General features: G+C 31.7%; 1 long non-coding RNA gene across 1 annotated transcript; it reads left to right on the top strand.

The window, feature by feature from the left end:
• The first annotated feature begins 14,356 nt into the window (after window positions 1-14,356).
• LOC133194367 (uncharacterized) lies at window positions 14,357-15,970 on the top strand. Its single transcript, XR_009722065.1, has 2 exons — window positions 14,357-14,403; window positions 15,689-15,970. It is a non-coding gene; the product is annotated as an uncharacterized LOC133194367 (long non-coding RNA).
• Window positions 15,971-21,084: the final 5,114 nt, after the last annotated feature.

Here is a 21,084-nt window from a genome sequence, read left to right as displayed (position 1 = left end):
TCATCATAATCTTTTTCATAAATAATTTTTAGCGATGAATAGCTTCAACTGTAGAAACATTGCCTCTTAAAACATTGTGTACTTCTTCCGTTTTGCTTCGGTGAACATTCAACAATACAGAGGCCTACTGGGGCATATACTGTGGCACACCGTAGGTCACTGTAGGAAGCAGTAGCCATACTGGGGCCTACCGTAGGCGTACTGGGGCCTACTGTAGATAGCTGTGGCATGCTGGGGATACATACAGTGGCATACTGAGAATTACTGTATATGCAGAGGAGACACACCGTACCATACTGTGGATATACCGTAGATAATTGTGGAAATGCTGTAGGTTACAGAGAAAGACAGGGAATTTTCATACGGACAGGGGTTTTGAAAGCCAGTAGTGAAAACAAAACCAAAAAAAAAAAAAAAAAAAAACAAAAAAAAAAACAAAAAAAACAAACAAACAAACAAACAAACAAACAACAACAATAAAAAAAAAAGAAAAAAAAAAGAAAATACCCCTCCCCCCCCCCCTCCCCCCGGAAAAAAAAACAAAAAACGAAAATAAAAAAAAATAAGGGAAGAAAGATAAAAAAAAAACTGTATTCATTACAGCAATATAAAGTGAATGTCAATATCTTATATTACACATTTAGTTGTCCAATTATAGACTTCAAACTAAATATTTAGCTAAGTACATGCAAATAAAAAAAATTTCAACATTTGCTATTAGAGATATTTTCTACAAACTTTATTGTTCGTTTAAAATTGTAAAATATCAATTTTATATTCTCCCTTTAATTGGCAAGTCGTGTAATTGTAAGAGTAAATTGGATCTGATTTCATTTTTAAAGGCAGCATTCATACTCTAATTATTTACATTTTCATACTTAACTTTGTTTCTCGTTTTTCATATAACCCACTTATAAATGTACATTAAAGTGTTAACAAAAATATTCTTGAGCTCTGTGGTTCTTTTAAGTACCCTAAAATTGAATCAGTGTAAAAATAATGGCTCAACAATTAGTACGAAAAACATCAGTCAGTATCTCGACTTAATGATAGATTGTATATACTAACAAGGTCATTGTATCGATCATAGTACTTGCAAAATAATTACTTTAAACGAGACTGTTGATATTCTTGTTTCATCACCTTGTTTGTCAATAGCTTGCTTCGTTTTAGAAATTGTTTGTAAGTGGAGCATACTCTTGCGTATTGAATCAGTTGAGAGATATAAAGTCCCTATGCAGGTGACAAGGGCATATTGCTACATGCACATAAATAAGCGAAGTTGACGATAGAAAAGTTGAAGTCATCACGTTTATCATAAATTTTTGTTGTTAGATTTAAGTAAGATATCCAAATATGGAACAGATGTATCAGGCTATGTGGTTTATTTTATATCAAGTTCACTGGTACATGTCGAAAGCATTTAATATTTCTGTAAGAATAAGGAGTCTAAAATTGAATGCATTGAAAATGCTTCTTTTTCACAGAATTCAATTGCAGCCGAAAAGTACTGAAAACAGGAAATTTTAATTATGACGTGATAAAGTGGATGTAGAAAAAAAAATCTATATTTATTTACTAGATCTTAACCTCATTGCAAGTATGGCAGTACAAATTAGTATCGCAGAGGATTTTTAATTAACTTGAACTTATTTCAATTCAGCATGCTAGCACAACATAATCATTGAAACAGGTAAAAAAGATTATAGTTTACATAGTGTTCCAAATGTATATCCAATTCTGTTGATCCGTATCGCCTGAATGTATTATATTAAGTCACGGCTTTGTTGGACAAGTCGTTCAATAGCAATCTATCTTGTGATTATTTAATCTTTTAAATGTCACACTTCATCAAAACTATCCAATGGAGGGTTTGAGGATAAATTGAAATATGCCCAACACCGACCAAAACTTGGGCATCGGATTGATGCAAAATTAAGCATGATGTTATAATCATCACATTATAGCTTACCTAGCATCTAGCCATTATAGAATGCATAATGCTCCATTATTCATACATGTATCCAGCAAAACAGCAGGAATGAAGCTGGACAAGTCTATATTTGTCGATTATCCTTATCAGATGAAGTATAAGATATTAATTTTCAATGCATAGTAAGTTTCTCTCTACTCAGAACTGAAGTGTACATATATTATAAACTTGCAGACATGTTTGATATATAGTAAGGGAAACAAAGAAGTGAAACATCAATAAAATTTCTTTTATTGAAGTGCAAAGATGTTAAGACCGCGGAACATTAACTGGCAAAATTGGAAATATACAGCTTACGTCTTTTCCATCTGTTACAGTCAAAAGATTTAATGATAGACAATGAAATGGGCGGGTATAATTCGGCACGGACGTCCGAGAGAACATTGGATTGAAATTCTAGTTTGAAATTCATTTTCAATCCACCTGAGCTGTTATCAAACGCAGAGTGTGAATGTATGATGCGAAAGACAAACAATTTCAATACCCAAATACATATTGTTTGAAATTCATATTTATCATTATTTATGTGAGTTTTTAACTTATAATTTTAAGGACACGTAAAAGTCATAGACGACAGAGATTATTTTTTCATATATATTTGATTCTAGAAAGGGGGGGGGGGGATTGTCGAGTCAGATCATGCCTCCACATGACAAAATATATTTATTTCTAGGATGACAAGAGGTATTTTCTTTCGTTTTGTCTTCACTGAAAAATGTTTGACAAGTTTGACAACAGGGAGGGGTTGTCCAAACTAAATAAAACAACTTTCTTTTTTATTTCCAAGGTCGTTCAGACCCTTCCACCCCCCCCCCCCCCCAACACATGCATGGACATACCTAACAGAAATCAAACATTTGTCCCTTTATATTTCTTTAAAAACACCGATAAGAAATTCTGATTTATGTATTTAAACTTTAAAATATTCCGAAGTTGATATATTTCTCTTCTGGGTCAATCAGTAACTCATTGCCTTCTATCGTAGCTGAGGTGGATTGAAAATGATTTTCAAACTAGAATTTCAATCCAATGTTTTCTCGGACGTCCGTGTCGAATTGTACCCGCCCATTCCATTGTCTATCATTAAATGTTTTGATTGTAACAGATGGGAATGACGTAAGCTGCATATTTCCAATTTTGCCAGGTTATGTTCCGCGGTCTTAGCTCATTTGTAGCAAGTTTATTTTCAAACATTTGCAAAATAAAGTTTTATTTAAGAGATGATTTTCCTTTAATAATGCTTTCTAGCCACCACCTCATAGGATAATAATATGCAAATAAAATTTATGTAAAAGATATTTTTTTCTTTAAACTTACATTTAAAAACAAAACATTGAAATGTAATGTATTATACTAATACAGTAATGCCTTTTCTTTTTCAGCAATTCAACCGTATAACCCTCCAAATATTTTCAAGACTTTAAAGAATACATCACGAGGTTTTGAGAAGAATAAAATAATTGAGCATTTACTACATAATTAAAATATTCTATATATAAAATGAAATATCTACATTCTTTGAGCGCCCTATTCCTTTTGCGCAGTATTCTTACAACACGTCCATTGTTTACTTATTATCTAATCATATGCATGTAATGAATGACTTGTTTACTTATTATCGAATCATAATCATGTAATGAATGATAGATTTAGCGTATTTGAAAATAGCACCATGAGCAAACATGTGGCCTTCAATCTAATAGACGATCCAACAATTTAACAAACACACGAATTATGGAAAGGTAGCTTTGTTTTTTCACATGCATATTTAGTATACAACCTTTTTTGGTGATCAATTTATGTACAATTGAAAGAAACGCCCCCGTCTTTAAACTAGTGCAAAGTTTTAGTGTTATTTTGGATGCAGTTTAGAAAAATGTGAAGGACGCAAATTCATCTATCATTTATTCCTCCTCTTCTTTATAAATCTTCATTGTAATTTGATGGCAAATTAAAAACAGATTTAAAACTTGTGATATAATATACAGCACCCGAAACGTCATGCTCAAATTATCCCACATTTTTAACTGTCGTTGATGTCCCTGGCATACCCATCAAACTAAACAGCGACTCCTTATAATTACATATAGATGTAAAATAAAATTGTAAATATATATTGATAATTGTTGTCTATTAGATTTAAAATACCCGAGGCACCCCATGTTTATTTCAATAGTCCCCGCACACTGACGTCAGACACAAAGACAGCCGCACGATATTCACATGCATATCAGGAACTTGACCTTTCACTTGGTAAAATGTACATTTAGGTGTTATTATTGAGGAATCAATTCTTCCAACTTTCGAAGAGTTATTACAGAGAAAACAATTATTTCTACACAGAGAAAAAAGGCTCGCATGGTTTTCATGCGTTTTCCTTTTTCGCTAGAAATTTACGAGAAAATCATACCAAAATCATGCGATAAGTTCCACATTCGAATTTCATGTGAATGTTGTCACAGAATTTTCATATGAAATTCATACGATTTTCATGCGACCATAATTTCGCATGATATACATGCAAATTTTAAGAAGAAGGTACGGTTTGGGCTTTGTTATGCCCCAAAAATTACATGTTTTCAAAACGTTATGGCATTGGCTTAATTATGAATTGAGTATATGAATGTGATAGTAGTAAATCCTGAAAGAATACGGCATGAAGGAGGACCATTCTGGAAATATGACGTCATTAATTTGGTTCATTTCTAAGTTTTTTAAACAGAAAAATCCTCAAAGTGACTCATTTCTGTGGTTATTTTCCTTAAGAAAATAGTGTTCTTAGCCGTTGCGCACTGCAATTTTTGGATATGTTGTGGAAAAAAAACTCTGAAAAATCATATTTCTGAAAATCTTTGTGGACGATGCATGTGCTCTATATTATTTGAGAGAAAATTTCACTGAAAATTGATGTCTTTTGCACCTTTTTAAGAAAATACGAGAAAATGCACGAGTTTATGACGTCTCAGTTAGTCTTTAGGAAGATGAGAAAAACAATTTGTATGTTCTTACTGCATGGAATTTCAATGATTCAATAAGCATGAGTTTTAATGTCTTACATCACTTTCTTGCTTTTAAAAACTATTGGGTAAGATTTGTTATTGAAACCCTACCTTGTTCTTTATAAGTTTTTCATGTGAAAATCATGCGAAATTTGCATGAGTATTTTGGAAGATTCATACAACATGAGGAAAAGCAATGGACAAAAGTTGAACATTTCATCGTTTATTTAGATGTATCTGCCACAGGGAGTGAAATGAAAAATAAAAGCATTGTTTAAAAAAAATGCCAGTCTCTGATGATCTCAATATCATGTTGTTTGGATGCTCCTTGTGATTCCATTGATATAAAGATGGCTGTGTTTAAAGATTAAGACTTTCTTCAGCTCCCATCATTCCGCTTACATTGTTAAAAAGTAATATTTTGAATTTTGTCTTGAACCATGACATTAAAAACTAAGAGAATATTTTAAGAAGATAAGAAAAAAAAGAAGAAGAAAAATGATGTTTTAAAAGTGATAATATTAAGAAAATGAAACGTGTATAAAAGATACATGTAGATTTTCTTTTAAAAGTTAGATTTGAACGCTGCATTGGAAAACAAAACCATTGCAGTTTGATGTATCAAATTAAAGCAAAGTCTCTCCTTTTCGGCCTTCTTCCTTAATCTTACCGTATGACCCTCTAAATATTTTTCAAGACTTTCCAAAAAATACAACACGATTTTTGGATAGAGAATAAATAATTAAGCATTTGCTGTATAATTTAAATATTAGGTAATAAAAGAAATACCATTACTTCCTTGAACGCCCTATACTTTTTACGCAGTATCCTAACAAAAGGTCCTTATTTACTAATTATCTAATCACATGCATGTAATTAATGTTTCATTAAGTGTTTTTGATAGTAGTACGATGAACAGGCCTTCAATCTTAGATGATGCAATAATATATAAAAAATGATAAAGGTACGATAGCTATGTTTATCTATCAAACATATTTAGATTTAAAAGTACTCCCTCTTCGATGATTTATTTACGCACAATCAAAAGAGACGCCCATATTCTTCAACTAGTGCAAGGTTTTCTCATGGGTTGTTTTTAAGTGCTTTGAATAAGTCTGAGGACTCTAATTCCATCAATCATTTATTTCTCCACTTGTTTATAAATCTTGCTCGTGGGATGATGGAGAAATTGCTCTCATATTAAATACATGAAAAGATTAAGACATATAAGCATAAATAATTCCCTCAAATATGTTATAACCTTTATTAAAAGATGTTAAACGTATGATGTAAAAAACAGGACCCACTATGTTATTCTTGACAAAGATATCGTGTCTTATCGTATCGTGTCCTATCGTATCGTGGGTGTATCCTATCGTGGGTGTATCCTATTGTGAGTGTATCCTATCGTATCGTGTGTAGCTTATCGTACTTTGCTTATATCCTTTAAGATATTTCGTTTGTTATTTCGTATGTTGCGTTTATATCGTTTACGTTGATCTTGGTATCCGTTAATCAGGTTTTTTCGTTTATCACGTGCATTCAAAAGGCATATTATTTCAACGCCCTCCTAACAAAAAAAAATCGAGGTAATCCCATGAACACAAAATACAGAATAAGATTTAGAAATAAAAAAATAAAAAAAAAAAAAAAAAAAAAAAAATTCGAATAATATTTTTTAAATATAACGCTTTCAGTACTTGAATAGTTAATACAGAAACGGAAAAATGAAAAATGGAAAAAAAAAACTTAATGTGATTATATCAACACTCGCATCATGAGTATTATATACAAATAAATGAATAATTATTTATTGGAAATCAAAAACTTAAATGTTTGACAAAGAATAAACTAGAAAAGTCAAGAATTATGGTTTAAAAAAAATGCTGAAATTTGAAAGCTGTGCAGCAGTGTTAAGACTGCATAAAGGGGGCTGGACCTAATTTTACTGGGAATGTTTAGTGTGACATCACACACACATGGCAATTCCTATCAAGGCCAGAAAATGAAATAATTCGCGATTTTAAATTGTATAAGATTAATGAAATACAGCAAAGCTTACCAAACTTACCATGCATTCATTTGTGTCGCTAGTTAAATCCCACAAAGCAACAACAACAACAAAAAAGTATCAATTGCGCCTCCTTTTATCAGACCAATTTTTGCATACATAAGGTGCAGAAGTTATTCAAAACGTCTACATGAGAAGAAGAAAAAATTGCTCGGACTTCAATTAGACATTGATGTATATCGCATACGTATTATCAATAAATAATAGTTACTTAGCTTCATATGCCGACTTGATATATCCCAGAGAACTTGAAGTAAAATATACTACAGAGTCTGACACATCTTTTTCATATTTGGATATTTTACTAGCAAAAAAAAAAAAAAAAAAAAAAAAAAAAAAAAAAAAAAAAAAAAAAAACACCATAAATGGCAACCTTACAACAAAGCATAATGATAAACGTGATGACTTCAATTTTTCATTCGTCATCTTCCTTTACTGAGATAGCAATAAACCCTCATCACCTACATATAGGGATTTATGTCTCCCAGTTGATCCGATACGCGAGAGCATATTTTCCGTATGAACAATTTCTAAAAAGAGGCAAGCTATTGACAAACAAGTTGATGAACCAAGAATATCAACAGCCACATTTGAAATCATCATTTTGATCGAGTTTCATGATCGATACAATGACCTTGTCGGCAAATACAACCTATTTTTAAGTCAAATGCTGACAGACATTTTCCGTATTATCTGTTAGGCAGAATTTTCGGATTTTCTTGATCATGACAAGGAGCACATGGCGGGTGTGACCGGTCGGCGGGGGATGCTCACTCCTCCATGGACCTGATCCTATCTCTGATGTTTTAGGAGGTCCGTGTTTGCTCTGCTCCCAATTTGTATTGCTTAATGGACTACTGTTTGATATATCCATGTTTCATATAAAAATTCACAAGGGTATACACATAGTAGATCTTGGCTATATTCTAGTATACATAAAAGATGTATTACTTAACTTGAAAAGTGCAGATTTTTTTTTTCCTGAGAGAGCATTATTTAATAAAAACATTAAAAAAAAAAAACCTGGTAAAAGTCACACAAATTTCAATATGAGTATAATTACTTCAATCTTAAACTTATATACAAATTCTATTTAAAACAGTGACATTTCCAGAATCTACAAGTTATTTAGGAACAATCTATCACTTAAAATTGTAAAAATTATCTTGTGTATGCCTTTCCGATATTGAAAGTTTTTGATGACCTCCGTGCAGTACACACTATATGCATTTATCACGTGGCTGTCAAATAAGGTTATTAAACTAAATTCAATACCGAATTGGTTCTACTATGTTATTTCAATTCATATTGAAGTGATAATGTGATAACATAATACCTGTACAAAAATAAATTCAGTTTATAAATTCAGTAAAAAAAAGTATCTATTTGTCTACTTCTTTATTCCGTTGATTTTTTCATAGCACACCAACCGTTCACGATAGCTCAGTCGGTAGAGCGCTCGCTCCGTGATCGGGAGGTCGTGAGTTCGAATCTCGGCCGCGACTGACCTAAGTCGATAAAAAATGTGTAGCAACTGTTCCTTCGCCATGCGCTCAGCACTTTGAAGTAAAAATTGCGGGTCCTTCGGATGAGACCTTAAAAACCGAGGCCCCGTGTCACGGTGGGCGTTGGCACGATAAAGATCCCTCACTGCTCAATGGCCCTGAGTGCCGAGTAAAGGTCAAAATTTGAAGCCCTTCACCGGTATATGGTGACGTCTCTATATGAGTGAAAAATTCTCGAATGGGACGTCAAACAACATACAATCAATCAATCATAGCACACCTTAACAGTTCTGCGTGTTATAGTTTGATAGTAAGATTGATATATTTAATATTTATTTGTTTATAAAAAAAAAATGATGAAATAAGCCAAATAAAAGCATTCGTATTATTATGCAAAGCACAATGTTTATCAGAATTATAAAACTGTAAAACTAAATTCACGTCATTTTATTTAAAATGTATAAGGCTTTTTATTTGCAAAATCTAATCCTATCTTTTAATGCAAACCAATTTCACCCCCCTCCCTGAAATAAGGGCAGGGAAAACACTTCAAGTGAAGAGCATGTGGATAGATTGGGGGAGGGAAAGGGTGTGTTTTATGATGAATTTATGTAAAGTTTAACATAGATACGGTTTTCCATATTAGAACCATAAAGGTCTTTCCGGTACTATACAAAAATGAATATTGATATTTACATTGAAAATAATTTATAATTGGTGAAAGTGTTAACATTCGTTGTCTATATATATAAATATTTCCAGTGATTTCGAATTTGAAATATCTCTTAACGTAATTCAAAATAAACTTGTACAATCTGTTCGATCGCATGGGATTTCAGTATAAAACAGTTGATTTTCTACCAAATAAAAAGTTTATTGTATTTGTATTTGTTCATGTATTTATTCCTTCTTCATTTTGTCGGATAAAGTTTAAAAAAAAATCGTATCTACTCTCTTCTTACTTCATGTATGAAAAAAAAACATGTGTTAGAGATTAGATGTATGCTCATAGCAAAACGAAAAAAAAAATAAATGGTATAAAAATGTTAAATCACATTAGTCTCTCGTCCAAGTCTTCATTAAAAAAATATAAATGTATCAAAAATAACAACAAAAATTTGTTCGAGGGCATCTGATTTTGTGGTTTTAAGGAGAAACATGATGGTTTATATAAAATTTTAGAGGTAAACATGAATTTGTGGGTCTCTTTTTTTCTCAATGCAGAAAAATTTAACCCCTCCTTACATGATGAAAAGTGGAAGCTCACCATAGGTGAATACAAATTGCACAATTGTTCAATTACGAACATGTAGATTTCAATTTGACAACTACCTCCTATTTATCAAAAGTGCGCAATACTTTAAAACACATAAAAATCTAAAAAGGAGAAAACAAAACTAAAGTTTTACAAATGAAAAACTATTTACACAAATTTATAATCGACTTAGGTAATCGGCTCGTACATTTTCTTTTTCCTTGATGACTTGGATTCTAAATCTATATGGCTGGAGACTGGGTGCCCAGCGCATCAATCTAGGATTGGTGATCTTTGACTGGTTTAGATATTAAAGTGGACCAGTCTCTAGAGCAACCTTGACCCTATAGATACTTTTGCAATTTCTGAATGGCCAAAACAATGGCCAAACATTCTTTCCCTAATGTGGCGTAATCACTTTCACACTCTTTCAACCACCTACTTGCGTATGCCACTGGTAACTTTTGATCTTCTTCTCTCTGGATCAACACAGCTCTGAAACCTCAGATGCATCAGTCTGAAGTATAAAAGGCTTCTTCATGTTTGGTAATTTCAGAATAGGAGAATGGGTTAGTGACGAATTCAAAGACTCTCAATTGCTCATTGTCAATCACATGAGCTAGACAATTCAAACTTGGATGAGCAAGTAAGCACTTACCTGTTTAGCTGTTAAACATGCCCTTTGTAAACGCTAGAAAAGCTCGTCAAGTACTCTGAGATCGTGAAAATAATTTTAAATGTCAATAAAATTGTCAACATTTTTCATGTCACTTAAAACTTCCCGCATCAATCGGGAAAAAGTAACTCGTGCTGTAGCTAAGCCAAAGTGCATAACTCGAAATTGAAATAACGCTTTACTTGTTCTCAAAGCTGTTTTGGTTAAGATGTCTGTCAGTTTTGTTTGCAAATAACCCTTTGATAAGTCAATTTTTGAGAAATATTTATGCCCTGTAAATTTTGCATACATTTCCTCTGCATCTGGTATTGGCTCCGCGTCTGTTTACTTGCCGAAAGATAATACAAAGTCGATTGGTACCATCCCTCTTTGAAACAATAACTATTGTTGAACAAAACGGAGGCTCAGATGGTCTAATATTTTTTAATTTTAACATATTACTCACCTCTGTGTTGACTGTTCCTTCCAAAGAAAATGGATTTGAACGGTTTTTGTCTTGTATCAGTGTCAGATTAAAATTACCTTGTCATACTTTTGTACATGCATTTTAAATTTATGTTAATATCCCGTGGGCAACCCCTTTTTTTTAAACATGTTATCATTTTAAATATCCTTCACTGAACCTTAATTCAATGGACCTCATAATCCACCAGTTTGTGCAAGTTATTTTTGGACATGGCAGTCCAGAATTGAGGACGCTTTACCCCTCTCACATGTTTTATATGTTTTGTATCCAGCAGTAATAGTTATCGAATATTACTTGCAGGGCTTACTCTGGTATTCTATTTTTTAATAGTCTAATGGTCCAGCTTTTAAGGTTTATATTTATAATTTTACTGAAGTAAAATTCTATGTATCATTCATTTTTCCTACAACACCCAGTCCACGCATTTCTCATCAGTTTTTAGCATGCTCGTTTTGTTTAATTTGATTACCATAAATAGCAACACGTATTTGAATATCTCAAAGTATGGTGCACATTTTCCTTCATAATAGTTTGTCTGTAAAGTAGCAATTCACAATATTGCATTTCTATTTGAATTTTGTGTAGTTTAAACAACGTGCGTAATTGAGTCCTATCTAAGACGTGTTCATAATCTATAAATTTGATAATGAGTGTATTGGGTATTTGTGTTAAGCACTAGAGCATGTAAGTAAAACTTGTATGTGTATGTTTGAGCAGGTTCCTTCCATCCATAGCTCCAAACCCGTGTATAGAAGTGAGGCCACGAAGTGTCTGAAGTGAGTCCGCCTTCCAATAATGATGTGTAATAGAGAAGCCACCCTTCTGTCCCAGAGTTCTTCCTCTAGCCTATGGAGTGGAAGGCAACAGGACAAAAACCCATTAGGATAAACATCAACGGATCTTGAACATTCGTTTATTTATTGTAATTAAATTTGTACATTATCTGGATTCGTATGCATAAATTCTAGAATTTTCTTAAGTATATACTTAAATTTCTTAAGCACATTCTTAGCTAAGTAAGATGCTTAGATTCCGTTGCATAAAACTTCTGAGCATAATGCTTAGTGATTCTTAGCTAAGCATATCGTAATCTGCTTAATTACACTGTTGCCATGACAATAAAGTCACTTCATTTTAATGTAAACATACACAAGTTTTGATGGAGAAACAAAGAAATAAAATAATGAAAATCTAAATCATATTAATATAGGATTCAACTTCCTGTTATAACTATTTTTTTCTTATATTTTGATCGATATGATCACAATTATTTCGTTTGATATCGATGACATGTTTATATTATCGTCTGCTCCTACAAAAACGGAGGTACATGTATGTACACACTGGTAAAGATGGCTAAAGAAGGCAACAGAGCCCAAAACACACACACACACACACACACACACACACACACACATACACACACACACACACACACATAAACCAGAGGCCCGATGAATTCCCCTGTTTAAGTCGCTCGTTGGAAGAGAAGACTTCCACGGAGGATACTACTTTGAAGAAAAGACAGACATGGAGAAATTTAATATCACGAACAAGACAAACCCTACCTCTACCTCTTCTACATTGCGAACTAGTAGAGAAAACGTTACACAATTGAGAGGGAGAGTGAATCAAACTTTATTAGTTTTGAAATTGAAGCTATTTTTAGAGAATAAAAGGACATAGTGTACACTTTTTTTCCACGATGACTTTAGGTTTAATTCGTTTATATAATTACATGCATAATATTTGGCGCATTTTCTGAATACAAAGTCATTAGAATCTCTCTCTCTCTCTCTCTCTCTCTCTCTCTCTCTCGTTACTTAATCCGTCCATACCCCTGGACAAAGTTTTTGGCTTATATTTAAACTTAGAAATATTAAGAAAGTTTGAAATCCCTCGACTATCTGTGACAATCTGTGTCATGTTCTAAAATATTAGTTCTTCCGAGTTGGGTGTGCCACTGGCACTCGGATGTAATATTCATCAACCTATTCCTCTCCTCGGTCGATCAATCCGTTAATATTAAGTTCTGAACACTGCTTAGGATCTACTGTGGGTAGTCATCTAGCTGCCCTTCCTGTGATGTGTCTTCCACACATGAACACAAGAACATTTATAGGTTTCTTGTCGTAATATTTCTTGTACCTGGAAGAAGAAATAACAAGGTTTTCTCTTGCCAGTTGAGCCATGGGCTGCAATCTCTTTTATATGAAATATGGAGATAACAAACAGTATTCAAACTCATTTAGACAATATAAAACGTGAGCAGAGAAAACACAGACTTCCAAAAACATCAGAGGCGGGATCAGGTGCCATGGAAGAGTGAGCATCCCCTGCCGACCGGTCTCACCCGCCTTGTCTCCGGGAAATCAGAAAAATCCGTAGAAAATTCATTGTGTAAATAATGGCTTAACAATTAGTATGAAAAAAGTCAGTCAGTATTTGACTAAATGACAGGTTATATTTTCTGACAAGGTCATTGTATCGACCATAAAACTTGCAAAAATGATTATGAGTCAAACGAGACTGTTGTTGAGTCAAACGTGACTGTTGATATCCTTGTATCATCAACTTGTTTGTCAATATCTTGCTTCGTTTTAGAAATTGTTCATACGTAGAGCATGCTCTTGCGTATCGAATGACTGGGGCAAAACGTTGACACGAGTGAGACAAAATTATAATCGTGCATTTTATGATATTCTTTTTTTTTCAAAATCACTTTGTATTTTTAATTTGATTATCGTATTTCTAAGATGAAAATAACAAGACAAGTTTTGATTTATACACCCCTGATCAATGACAAAAAAAATAGAGAATGGTTTAAAGAATTAAGTCAATTTCAATGTTTATTTTCATTACCAAAAACATAACTGATGAGAGCAAAGATGTTTTGTCAAATACGTTATTTTTAATCCAAGTATACTATAAATAAAGATATATTATTTCTTATAAATATGATAAGTTGATTTCTTTTCTTCATTTTGCCTCTCATTTTGAAAGAAAAAAGTTTATAAATTCAACAGAGATAAAATTGAAGGAAAAACCCAATTATTTAAAAGGTAAACCAGGAAAGTCACATCGCATTTATTAAAAATTATGTATTTTAATTGCTAGAACAAGAAATACAAAAAACCTAATTAAAACAACTCTAAGAAATATTAAAAACGAAAAAGGAGAAAATAATAGTAGTAACAAAAACCCAAAGATTTTTCTTTATTAACTAGAATTAGAATTGTTGATTAGGAAAATAAAATGATGATTCATAAGGAGTTTAACACCCCAAAAAGTTTTTTTTCCCGATGTTATGCAATCAGTCTAATTTTCCTAGCCAATGAAAACTCTGGAACGTACATAAAAAGGGGAAAACACTGTCTGTGTTGTAAGGAAAATTTCTTTGTTTTGTCATTTTCATCTGAAATCAACTTCAACTTAAAGGTAAGGATTTTTATTTGATGATGAATTAAATTTAATTATCTAGTAGTGAAAAGGTTCTCTTAGCAGATAAGATAATACATAGAACTTTTGACTTTAATTTTAATATTATGTTTTTCGGCCATCCAATCACCAAATGTTTATTTCATTAAAGATTAAAGATTAAAGATTAGAAGAAGAACAATTTCAATATGTAGCTAGATTATAAATGGACCATACATAGACAACGCTCCTAAGTAATTAAGGAACATATAAACACCCTATCAGCTTAATATTGCATCTTGCCATATTTTAGGCATTAGTTTGCCAATTCTGTTTAACATTTGAAAACGATTAAGAAGTAGTAGACTCTTTGGACTCTGTTATTTTAAGTTTAGTGAAATATATCCAGTCATCGAATGAATGAAAATAAATATACATCTAAATGGCGATATTTAGTCAGAGGAAAACTTTTTTATGATATAGTGGGCTTTTGATTAATACTTTCTGCGTAACAAGGATGCAAAATAGGTCGCCATTCTAAAATTGTAAATCCACATTTTTAAACACTCGTAAAACATTTTTCATAAGTATAAGAAAAAAAAATCAGTTTCTTTCTCTGTATTGTTTTAAGAATTGTATAAGAACCGATATATTTCCTTTTACTTCCTAACTGCTCTTCTGAAATTAATTGAATTGAAGCTGTCAAACAGAAGTATGGAATTCCGTTTGAAAACATTTTTCCCTATTTTTTTTTATAATAGAAACAAAAGTCAATTCGTTGATTTTTATTTTTGACGAATACTTAATAAACACTGAAAATCTTGTATATAACAACCTTGATCTTTTTTTCTGCAAAATTCAGCTTCCATCTTTAATGTTATAATTTTACTGTAATTAGGAATTGAATTGAGGATCGCTTAGCGAAACTATAAACCTTCTCTGATGTGTATTAGATATTCATTTTGAATTCAGAATAAAAAAAAAAAGGTTTGGTCTGATTTCAAAATAAACTATGTCTACAGATGTTTCATGAATAATTACTTTTGACATTTTGTGCAAGACGTATTTTGCAGAGGTTATAACAATTACATCATATTTTGCAACATTGTGTCATCCTTTTTATTGAAGACAAACTAAACTTGAAATTAGAAAAATACAAATCAATAGAATGTAAAATAATCTTAATTCTTAATACTTCATTATGGAAGAAAAAATCAAATCTTTATCTCCAAGTATGATACTTTTTTATACATGATAGATGATATAAGGTAAACTTTATAAGATATCCTTGTATGGTGTATTTCAGATGAAGTCATGTGTCCTGCTTCTTCTGTTGTGTTTTCTCTCTTTGGGAATCGTTGATCCTGTTGTCAGTCAACGTGGATGTTCAAGAAACTGTAATTTTTTGGATTGCACAGGACAATGTAGGCTCAGAGGGCGCCGAATTGGAATCTGTGTCCCTTGCTTCTTTAGGAGAAAGAAATGCATTTGCCTTTTCCGTTGACATATGAACACTATTCTTCTACAGAAAGACAAAAATGCATGATATATACTGAATTGATTCAATAAAAATAAAGAATCATTTGAAGCTGGTTTAATTGATTTTCTAACTGACAATATCTATGTAGTATTTGGAGATCAGGTCTTCCAACAATCTGTTGAAATTCCCATGGTTACCAATTGCACTGCCTTAATAAGCAGTCCAATGTTTGAATTCATGTGAAGCAGAATTTATTTAAAAACTTCTACATGAGAAGAAGAAAACACTTGTTGTGGCCTTCAACTCGACATCTCGATATATCGACGACGTATTATAAATTAACAATAGTTACTTTTATTCATATGTCAACTCGATATATATCCCAGTGAGCTTGAAATAATGAAATATATGGAGATAAGGAACAGTATTCAAGCTCAAAAGTCCATTAAGCAATACAAAATAGGAGCAGATTAAACACGGACCTCCAAAACATCAGAGGTGTAATAAAAGATACCACAGATTCTGACACCTCTGTTTCATATTTAGATATTATGGAATGATTATATTGAGGGATGGTTTATATCTCTCAGTTGATTCGATACGCAAGAGCACGTTCTACATAATATAAGCAATTTCTAAATTGAGGTAAATTATTGACGGGTGAAGAAGGTATATTGCTACATAAGTAAGGGAAGTTGATGATTGTAAAGTTGAAGTCATCACGTTTATCATAAAGCTTGGTTGCTAGATCACTATTTACATCTTTTTCTAGTAAAATATCCAAATATGAAACAGAGGTGTCAGATTCTGCAATATATTTCATTGGCATATTTCATTGGTACAATGTACGATCGTAATCATAATTATTAGTATTTATCTATTTGTGTCAGATTTGATTAATATTTAGTCAGTTTCTTTTTTTTCTTATAAAATTAAAATCATACACAGTAGCCTCTCCCGCATCTCCTATACCGCTTTATTGTTTCTCTCTCTCTCTCTCTCTCAGAAATCAATATTGACCCAGGCGAAGTGAATGATGACTGAAAATGATTTTTTAAATGATTTTTATTCTTCTGATTTTATTGCAATTAAATTGTAAATTGAGATGAATTCTGCTAAGAATAATCATCAGCAAATAGTATACATAAAGGAACCATATTGTTAGGAACATAATTCACAAGCCTGATGTTCGTAAAAAAGATTGTTTTCATGAAAAGAATTATAATTCTACTACAGTTATGGCAATGATCATAGTGATGCCGCGGCCATTATTCCCTAAAAAAATACAAATTAATATCATCAAGAAATTATCGATAATTTAATTAGGTTTCCTCTAATTTTGTCTTCACTAGGAAAAGGATAGAGGTATTTTTTGACTGTGACACAAATTGGATGGAAAAATTATTTTGAGTTCGGATTATATCGTACTTTTTCTAAGGCCAAAAAATTAATAGTCTTGTTTCCTGCTACCAACCTGAAAAAAATAGGGTAGGTAGGTAGGAAAATTATTTTATTTTTTTCCAACTGTAATTTTTGGACATGAACTAATACAAAACCAAATTAAACATGTCATAGGTCAATATCATCTTTTGAAATTAAATCTAGTGTCTTTTGATGCACAACTCAAGTGGTATTTTAAGAAAGTCCATAAATTTAAAACATACAATTTCATGAAATACCCCTTGAATATATATTTTTTCAGTTTTGGAATATGAAATTGCTGAAATTTCCGATTTTTTCCAAAACTAAAAAATAAAACAACAAAACTTTAGGGTCGGGTGCAAAAAAAATAGGGTCGGTCGGGAAGCAGGAAAGAAGACTATTATTTTTTTGGTCTAATCTTTGAGATACAAATGAACGAGGATAGCATTCAATTGTGACGTCATAATACACATGATGACGTCCAAATCCAGATTCTGCATTTCTCTATATAGAAGCTTAAATATTCGCCGTATCAGAAAAAAAATTCCTTCGTGGGAGGAACACAAAAACTATAGTGACCTATAGTTACTATAGGTTATTATAATTTACGATAGTAAAGCAACGTTTCAAAGTTATAACTATAGTAATTCAAAGTTTTAAAAGCGATTACTATAGTGCCAGAGATATCACTATAGTAAATCAAAGTTTTCAAAGTTATCACTGTAGTAAATCAAAGTATTTATAGTGATCACTATAGTATTTCAAATTTTTCATAGTTATCACTATAGTGTCATGGTGATCACTATAGTTAAACAAAGTTTTCAAAGTTATCACAATAGTAAATCAAAGGTTCAATGTTATCACTATAGTTAACGATAGTTTTGATAGTTTCAAAGTTATCACTATAGTTAACTATAGAAAAATCATAGTTAACTATTTTGTTTGAGAACACAACCCTCAGTCTTCGGGTTCGGTTTTTATTTGCCAACAAAATCTCTTGACTATCGGGGCATATTCTTTCATAATTCCTACGATTCGGGAATTATTTCTTAAATATACTTAAGTACAACTCGTTCCATGGTTTTTCCAACACATCAACGAAACTGGTCTATAGTATGACATAAAAAAGGATCATCTTATTGATAAAAGGGAGTAAATTTCCTAGTTTTCATTCGAATGGAAAACATGCATTTAGAGATACAAAAAAAAACCCCAGTAAACAAAGATTAGAAAGAGCAAAATTAGCTGATTTTAATATTTTGTGACTAAAAATGCTTAAGGAGGAGGCTTGGCAGAATAAATTGCAATAATTATACATGTAAATCGGTATATAAGATATAAAATCTTAAAAAAAAATATTAAGTATTCCAAAGTTCGAATGATCTTATCATTATATCTTTAATAACTTTTTACTACTTTTTCTCCAGTTTTGTTGTATTTGCTTTAACTTGTTTAACTTGTCGAAAAATGGCAGCTGCCTTCGAGGCAGTGCTCTGGACTCAAATGTTTTGAAATTGAAAATACTCCTACAGAAAAAAAGTGTCATAAATGTCTGGTACACGTGGGAATGTTTTCCGATCCTTGGTGTTTTAGAATTCCAGAAGCGGATTTTTTCATATGAAGATGCAAATCTTAAAAAAAAGAAACCGTCTGATAGAACGAGGTAGAAATTATTGTAAAAGTGACACAGTGCAGTACATGTACATTAACATACATTGCTCTATATTTTGATATTAAAAATATCATATATAACATTATATACGATGGATGTACCAAGTAGCCGTAGATGAGATTTATGACTTTGTAAGCATTTAACCAACAAAAACCTAATTTTGTATGCCTATCAATTGTGAAATGTCCCTTTAAAAATGAATTCTTAAATGCAGATTTTTCATCATCAGAATACTATGATGATTTATAAGACAACCAGTAGGTCTGTTTGCGCACTCTTAAAATTCTGGAAAATTTTCGTATATGTAACTTTTGTTTTACTGATAATAAATATGTAAACCAGGCAGTATCGTATTAATAGGCGGCAAATCGAATGTGACGAATATTTGATATTTTAATGAAAACGATATTAATGTAGTCCATATTATGGGATACTGTAAGTAAAGATTTGTTTGAAAATAGCTTATTTACTAAAATATCGTTTTGTTTTGTGGTTTTTAATTCCCCTATATAAACCACTGAATGTAGGTCGGAAACGAAGAACTGTAAATTCTAATACATTTTCAACAGATGTATAATTCACTCCAAACTAAATCAAGAAACATTTCATCTTTCAATTTGAAAAATAAAATCAGCGGGAAACATTTTTTCAATATTAGTTTTCTTGCAAAATAGACAGTCATTTTTATGAAATTCTGTGATGCAAGAGTTATCTCCCGTACCATCGGGAAATCGGCTAAACATCTTACTATCAGAACCCCTGTGAGATATTTAGAACTGATACGCTAAAGAATATCATTCAACCAAAAATAATTGGTTTATTTTCAAAAACGGAATTAATTTTCACCTCCAAACATAATATTTAGTTTAAAATTTTCTTTATTATTCAGATTGAATCCAAGTTTCCATTGATGTATCAGTTACGTCGAATACCTATCTAATATTGCGTCACAATAGTCGCAAATATTCCGCGGAAATTGATAAATTTATGTAAACGTGCAAAGAAAAGATCTTTAAAAAGTTAAGTTCAATAATTTCTCTTTTCTGTGTAATTACTCTTCAGACTGAATTAAATATTGTGATCGAGAATGTATTATATTCACGGGCGGCGCCTCAGTTCATGTATTCAATCATTATGCAAACTGGAAGTTACAAATAAGAATTAAGAAATAACTATTAAGTACCAAGAAATAACAAATGATAATTAACAAATAAAAATTAAGTTGTAACAACAAAGCTACAAGATATTAACTGATAAAAATTTAGTAGCCACAACTGTACAGGACATTAAACTACAATTAATCAATCAAAAACCACAGTTTAACTAGGACTAAATATATCATTTTAATAATACACGTAAGCCATGCCACACGTTCTCCATAGCTAAGTTACACTTGGTTATAACCAGCAACAAATAATTTACAACAAATAAGTCATAACGAGTAAGTCAATGTCCCTCTTGGGCTTCCGTAGTTTAGACTTAAATTTTTAAAAAAAATGTAAAAACTGAAATAGAAAAAAAAGTTATAGAAATCTTTAAATTTACTACTTAATGAGGAAAATGTTGTCAATACTACTGCTGGATGCCCCACTTCAAGCTGACACTAAAACGGTAGATGATTCAATGGAACATTCTTTTTTTATTTTTGTTTTTAAAATTTGACAATTGTTCCACATATCCTTATACTTTATAAGGAGTTAAAATAAGTCAGTAGATTGGTAAATTTCAAAAATACCTCATTATTATCAAACCAGTTGCAAAACGGATGCCGCCCAAACGACCCCCCCCCCCCGCTTTTTTTTTTCGTGCGATCATTTCTGGGGTCTATTATCATGATTATATGTATGTAAGTGCACAGGTTTTTTTCTTATTTATTTCAAATCAAATTTCTTAGAGCAGGAAAATATTCCTTAAGGTCAAGATCTAGTAAATGTAGAGTGCCTACAGATTTCTCAAATGTGAGAAACAATTCCTTTAATAATGGATCTACAAACACAAACAATTAAACACAAATAGATAACAGTTCTTGGACATGGGAAAAAGAACATCAAAGGAGCAACTGAGCACATTGAAGGAATAAAAACTTCTAAACATTTAATAATTGGAGTAGGTTGCAATGTTCTCTCTA

The sequence above is a fragment of the Saccostrea echinata genome, unplaced genomic scaffold (assembly GCF_033153115.1).
Source record: "Saccostrea echinata isolate AGI-Se365-2 ecotype Australia unplaced genomic scaffold, CSIRO_AGI_Sech_v1 ptg000029l, whole genome shotgun sequence".
NCBI classification, from domain to species: Eukaryota; Metazoa; Mollusca; class Bivalvia; order Ostreida; family Ostreidae; genus Saccostrea; species Saccostrea echinata.
The sequence above is the reverse complement of the archived record's forward strand: the minus strand, read 5'-3'. Positions and strand labels throughout refer to the sequence as shown.